This window comes from Cottoperca gobio, chromosome 14 (assembly GCF_900634415.1).
Source record: "Cottoperca gobio chromosome 14, fCotGob3.1, whole genome shotgun sequence".
Lineage (NCBI taxonomy): Eukaryota > Metazoa > Chordata > Actinopteri > Perciformes > Bovichtidae > Cottoperca > Cottoperca gobio.
This window is the reverse complement of record NC_041368.1, coordinates 9,998,544-10,004,543: the sequence shown is the minus strand read 5'-3', so window position 1 is coordinate 10,004,543 and position 6,000 is coordinate 9,998,544. Positions and strand designations below refer to the sequence as shown.

General features: G+C 38.0%; 1 protein-coding gene across 1 annotated transcript in view; it reads left to right on the top strand.

Moving 5' to 3' along the window:
• Nucleotides 1–6,000, top strand: part of npas2 (neuronal PAS domain protein 2) — a 49,262-nt gene that overhangs the window by 14,730 nt on the left and 28,532 nt on the right. The window lies entirely within an intron of this gene.

Sequence of the window (6,000 nt, the reverse complement as noted above, 5' to 3'; positions counted from 1 at the left end):
CATGACAAATCTCCTGAACCTGATGAAAACGGAAACCAGGGGCTTGATGGACATAGCTGCCATGGATGGGGGGGAAAGTAGACACCACACATTGTTACCATGGAACACGGAGCGAACAGCCGTGCCACAGTTTAATTAATGACAGTCAGTGCTTCGGCAGTGGGCCATGATGACATCATCAATAGCAGTATCACAGATGTAGCTGGAGGCAATATGGCTTACTGTCTGAGTGATTATCCAAATATTCCAGTTTCTCACTGATGTGAAGGCAAGTCGTGTGGACAAAGGTACAGGATGTAAAATGCCCAACACTAAACATTTATTGTGTAGTGAGGCCTGCTTAAAAACACTAAATGTCATCTCATCATCCAATAGCATGACCTACATAAAAGAGCAGAACTAATCTCCATGTAGGCGGATGGTGAATAATGCAGTCAAATGTGGGAGATATTTATGAATCTTAGATGGCTCACACTTGTTGGTCGATGGCAGAGCAACAATTTAGTTCACTCTGGCATTGTTAACTTTCTCATCATTGTTTTGTGTATATATAGTGTGTACAAGCTACCATATGAGTGAGTAGATGATACAGACTTTTAAAACAGCCTTCATAAGTTGACTTTGTTATATTACATACCAAGTGACCTTTATAGAGTTATTCAAAGACATAATTTTAGAGTTACCGCATATTTATTAGGTGAGATATTTATGTAACAAGACTAAGAGTCTACAGCCATGCGTATGAGGCTGCACTTTGGCATACCAGTGCTTTGAGCTAAATGCTAACATCGGCATGCTAACATGCTCACAATCATAGACTGTGTAAAAGAAGTGGACGTAGCCACCGTGACCACCACTGGTTTGTGGACTACACCGTTTTGAAGCTTTGAGTTTGGCATTATGGGGCCTTATTGTTGTTTCCAGTGGAAACCATCTTAGCTAACTGCTTATTAGCGCTAAACACAAAGTACAGCTGAGGCTGATGGGAATTCTTTTGATCATGATGTAAGTATTGGACAAATTCCATTTTTGAGCTTATGATGGCGCTAGATGAAAAGTCACATTTAACTGTGTATTGATAACTAAATGTATATTACAATTTACAATTAAATTACAATTTATCCTTAAAGAAAAAATGTCACCAGTGGAACTTTAAAATGACACTTTTGTCCAAAGCGACGTGCAAAAAGTGCAAACAATCATGGAGATACAACTCTGAACAGCAAGAATCTTGTAAGTACAATAGCTTCAAATAGGTACAATCGTATAAGTGAACACTGTCTTCAAATAAGCCAGTTTGAAGTGCAACATAAGTGCAACACACAGAAACAATAGAATACAAATTCAACTATTAGCTATAAATAAGCCAAACCAATACAAGTGCAACATACAAAGTAAATACTAAATACAAACAGTTATTTAGTTTTCTTCATTCGCCGAGGTGCAGTCGAAACAGGTGAGTTTTCAGTCTGCGACGGAAGGTGTGAAGACTGTCTGCTGTCCTCACATCAATGGGGAGGTCGTTCCACCATTTTGGAGCCAGGATAGCAAACAGGCGGGTTTTGTACAGTATAACAGTGAATAGTATAGTTGTTGTAAACATTTCACTTAAGGTTTACTCTATTGGACCAAAGGAAATTATTGCGGACACCTCCTTATGGAGTCCATGGTAGGAAGTCTTAGTACTGTAAAATGTTCATGTGAGAACGAAGAACATGGAAGAACATTAATTTCCTGTAAAGCAAGTCGACATGTTGGTAAATACAAGTGTGCAGGTTATTGACATCATGTTGCATGATTTCTGGGTGTTGAAGGTCAGACCTTTTAAACAGTTACCTCTCATCACCCAATGAAGTAAATCCACATCTATATTTAAAGCTCTTGCAAACTTCAATACTTAAATGTCAGCTTTTGGTTTTAAAGATATGACAGCAATATTAACCGAGTCAGATCTCTCTATCTAACTTCTTACTTCATTCGTTCTTACATTTGATGTTCAAAGCTGTCTTCAAATGATGGTACAATTTGTACAAGAGTCTACTTGCTTCTTGAGTTTGAGAATATTTAAGTTTCTTTCTTATTTGTTATTCATTAGATGAAACTCTACACACTCTAAAATCAGCATTTTGTGTCAGGATAGAGTCAAAGGAAACATTTATGAGAGTTACTTATTTTGTTCTTCATGTTCCCACTGTTCTGCTCATGTAAGAATACTTTGCTATGTCACTGAACAATGAATTTTGAGTGCTGAATTGCTCTGGTTATTGCTGTGTTTAGAAATGGGGTTATTGTTATCAAAACGCAAGGGAATGTACTGTAGTGTTGGAATAATCTTCTTATAATAACTGAAGCCTCAAGAAAACATTGGGGTCCATTATAATCCAAACATAATATATGTAAATAATTGAAGAAATCAAGCTAAATTAAAACCGTTAACTCTGCAGACACATGTTTACATTATGAAAAAATACAAATGTGCTTGTATGTTTCAGTGTAAGTTGTGGTTGCATTGGGAGTACTATCATACTCGTTGTGTATTCAGCAACACCAGCGCAGATGATCAATGCAATGTTTTTGTTTCCGGCCCCTGACAGCGTACTGCATTTCCTATAGTGTCGTTGTTTGGGGCGAGTCTCCACTACCATATAATTTATGTTTCATTGTTGACAACAATCCCTCAGTTGGGAGGACATTGCCGTCCACCTGACTGTCTGAAGGACATAAGAGAAACTGGGACAACCAGTGTAATCAAACAGTGGGAGCTCCACACAGATCAACGTTGGGAATTGAATGTGGCCAATGTAGTGGGAGGCCTCAGTGGTGCCTGCTTTGGTCTGGCTAAAATGTAAAATGCATGAAAGTTTCGACACATACTCAGCAGTGGAATAATGATTTTCTACCCTATTTGATTTGTTATGTTTCTGTTATTTTGTTCATAATCTCCAACATAAGTAATAGTTTATTTTTACCTAAATAAGAGAAGCATATTTAGTTTGCTTTGTTCCGCCATCAGTTTTATACTAAGGACAGGACTAAGTGCGCTTCAGAAGTTAGACGTCAAAATGCTGTGATTCCATAAACATATCTTTTTGAACCACTCATTAGAAAATCTGTATAGAAACGGCAAACTTCCTCAATTGCGTAAAATCTTTTTTACACTCGCTTGAGCCTTTTGCCTTTGTCGACAGTTGATGCGCTAAATGAGATATGAAACATCTTCGCAGAATAAGTTCAGACACATATAAAATGAAACTCACATGATTGATCAGCTGTTCACTGTCCATGGCACTTGCTCGTGTATTATTATCCGTCTTCGTCTCCGAACAGCATGAAACATGGCCAATAGGCTACTATCTGACATGAAAGAACAAGTAAAACTTGCCCATGTGAAACATATTCCTTAAGACCTCTCTCCATTTTTCTCACGTAGAGGCCAAGGAGACTTGTTTGTTTCCAGTTCGCACCCTATATTTGTTGTACTGTTTGCAGCCATACATAAAGCTTGGCCTACACCACAAGCTTCTGACGAAACTACGCTGTGCTAGCTTTTTTGCCCCAAACCAGTAGATGGAAATGTGCCTTATTCGCATTTCTTTTTTGCAACATTTCAAAAGTTTGCTTGAAATTCTCTTGACAGTTGAATGGAAACACAACTATTGACTGTTTGTGAGAGAGCCCTCACACTCTGTATCTGTTGTGGAGCAGTCCCAGTGAGGAGGGGTGAGACAGTGGAACTTTGCTATTCAACTTATTTAATGCTGTCACCAAACGTGCCAACAAATTCAAGATTTCCTTAAGCAAAAATATGCGGTCTTCACAGACTGACTGTGCTACTGTGGCTCAATGTATCACAAGCTGGTTACAATGGCTTCATACTGGTTCCACATCATAAGCCGGATCAGTCATCGAAACCTGGACTACTACAACAGCTGCAGTCTGAATCAACTGTGGGAAAGTGTGACTCATTACGAAGAAGGCCATTGAGACAAGTGGTCTGAAAATGTAGCATTGCTTTCCCTCTGTCTCAAGCCCATGATGTCTGGAGAGAGATTCTGATCCTAAAATGTCAACGAGATGTAGAGGTGGAGGTAGCCATTGGAGTTGGCTTTGACATTGAAATCACATATTCACAGACTGTTTTAAAAGTAATGTTGTAAAAAGTTATTAAACACACCTACAGCGATCCGAGAAATATAGAACAAATATAAAGTGTTTTATGTCTCCTAGGCAGCTCAGGCGAAACTATGCACACAGTATTTCATATTTTGTTATATTACATTTTACAGCTTCTTATTGATATTGCATGTGCTTGAAGGGGATACAGAATATTTCAATCTTAAAAATTATTAGCTAAAAATGTCCAAAGAGGCGTTACGGGCACACAGTACCAACACTCGCCCTCTCTATTATGAGAAGCTCCATTTGTTTAGTTGGGAACATGCAAAACAGGGAAGTTCTCGCTTTGAACGAGACACTGGACCATTAATACATGTCTCCCCCCAATCTCAGTGCTTTTGAGAGGGGCTGGGGGAGTCGTTCTTTGAATGGCAGTCAGTCCGTCTACCACTTTGTAGAAATTTTGTTCAGATATTCATGGTTCTCCTGGCGCCACCATGAGATTCACATTTGTGGATTTCAGTGAAATGTCTAGACAATTATTAGATTGATTGCCAGTAAGTAACTCTCGTTCCTCATGCATAAACCTAACCAACCCAACCGACGAAGGCAACAAGTATTAGCCAATCAGAGCCAGAGTAGGGTGGGTCATGACTTTCTCTGAGAAAAATGTTGCCGTACAAAACTGCTGCACTATTTGTAGACTCAGTATTGTTCTACTGTACTTTACTTTACTAAAAAATAAATAATAATAATAATGGCAAAAATAATAAACAGCTTCAAAATGACTTACCAGTGTCAGCTAGTGTGGAAATGAACTTCTGTGTTGCTAAGAAGCACACTAGACTGTGAAGAGACATATTTAGCAACCGTCCAACATTGCAATTACTTCTGTTCAGATATTGTTCTTTTATTAACAAAAACACAGAATCTAATTCAGGTCTGTCATACAAATAGCAAAAAAACTTATTGAATATCAATTATCACCCAATGATGCTATAATCAGTGGCAATGGGTTCCCTTCTGGCTTCAGTCACTCAAAACATGTCATCCAGTTCAAGACTACAATTGTTGACGTGCTCTGCAGACTCTGTGGAGACTTTACAACCAGATTAACTGGAATGATTAACATACTGATTGAATATGGCAATCAAATAATGGTAGGGTAGTTTAGAGTCTAAAGTTGCATGTCCTTCTTAGTATCTCAAAACAGTGTCTTAAAGTAAACAGATTGTCTTAAATGCTCACTCTTGGTTGTTTTAAAAGTTGTCAACATGTGGATATACTTCTGCATCTGTAGCCATTCGAATGATCTTTTGACAGAAGCCAAACATTTGGAGCTGGTCCGTTGTGAGCCCTTGAAATTAGTCATGCTGACTGCTGACCCACATTTGGGACTTCAACTGAGGGAAAAGGCAATCACAAAAAAAACATAGGAAATGGGGTAGTACTTAAGGGGAAAAACAAAAGGCCTCTTCTGCTTCTTGTTTTGATTATGAATTTGAGTGTCATATTTTTGTTGAGCCTAGGTTTTTTTCACCAGATTGAAATAAATGGTTTATGAACAGACTCAGACAGGCTAATCTGCTTTGTCTTGCTGGCCATTTCCTCCAGCACTGTACAAGTTTGAGGTACTTGTACTTTACTTAAATATTTCCATTGTATGCTCTAATTTAATTCACCAATACTTATAGTCCAGTAATATATAGCCTACATAAGAATTTAAAATGGGCAATTCTGCATAATGAGAACTTTTACTTTTGGTACTTTAAGAATATTTGAATGCTAATACTTTTGTACTTTTACTTCAGTAAGATTTAGAATTTAGGACTTTTACTGAAGAGTATTTTTTTACACTGTAGTATTTCTACTTTCACTTAAGTA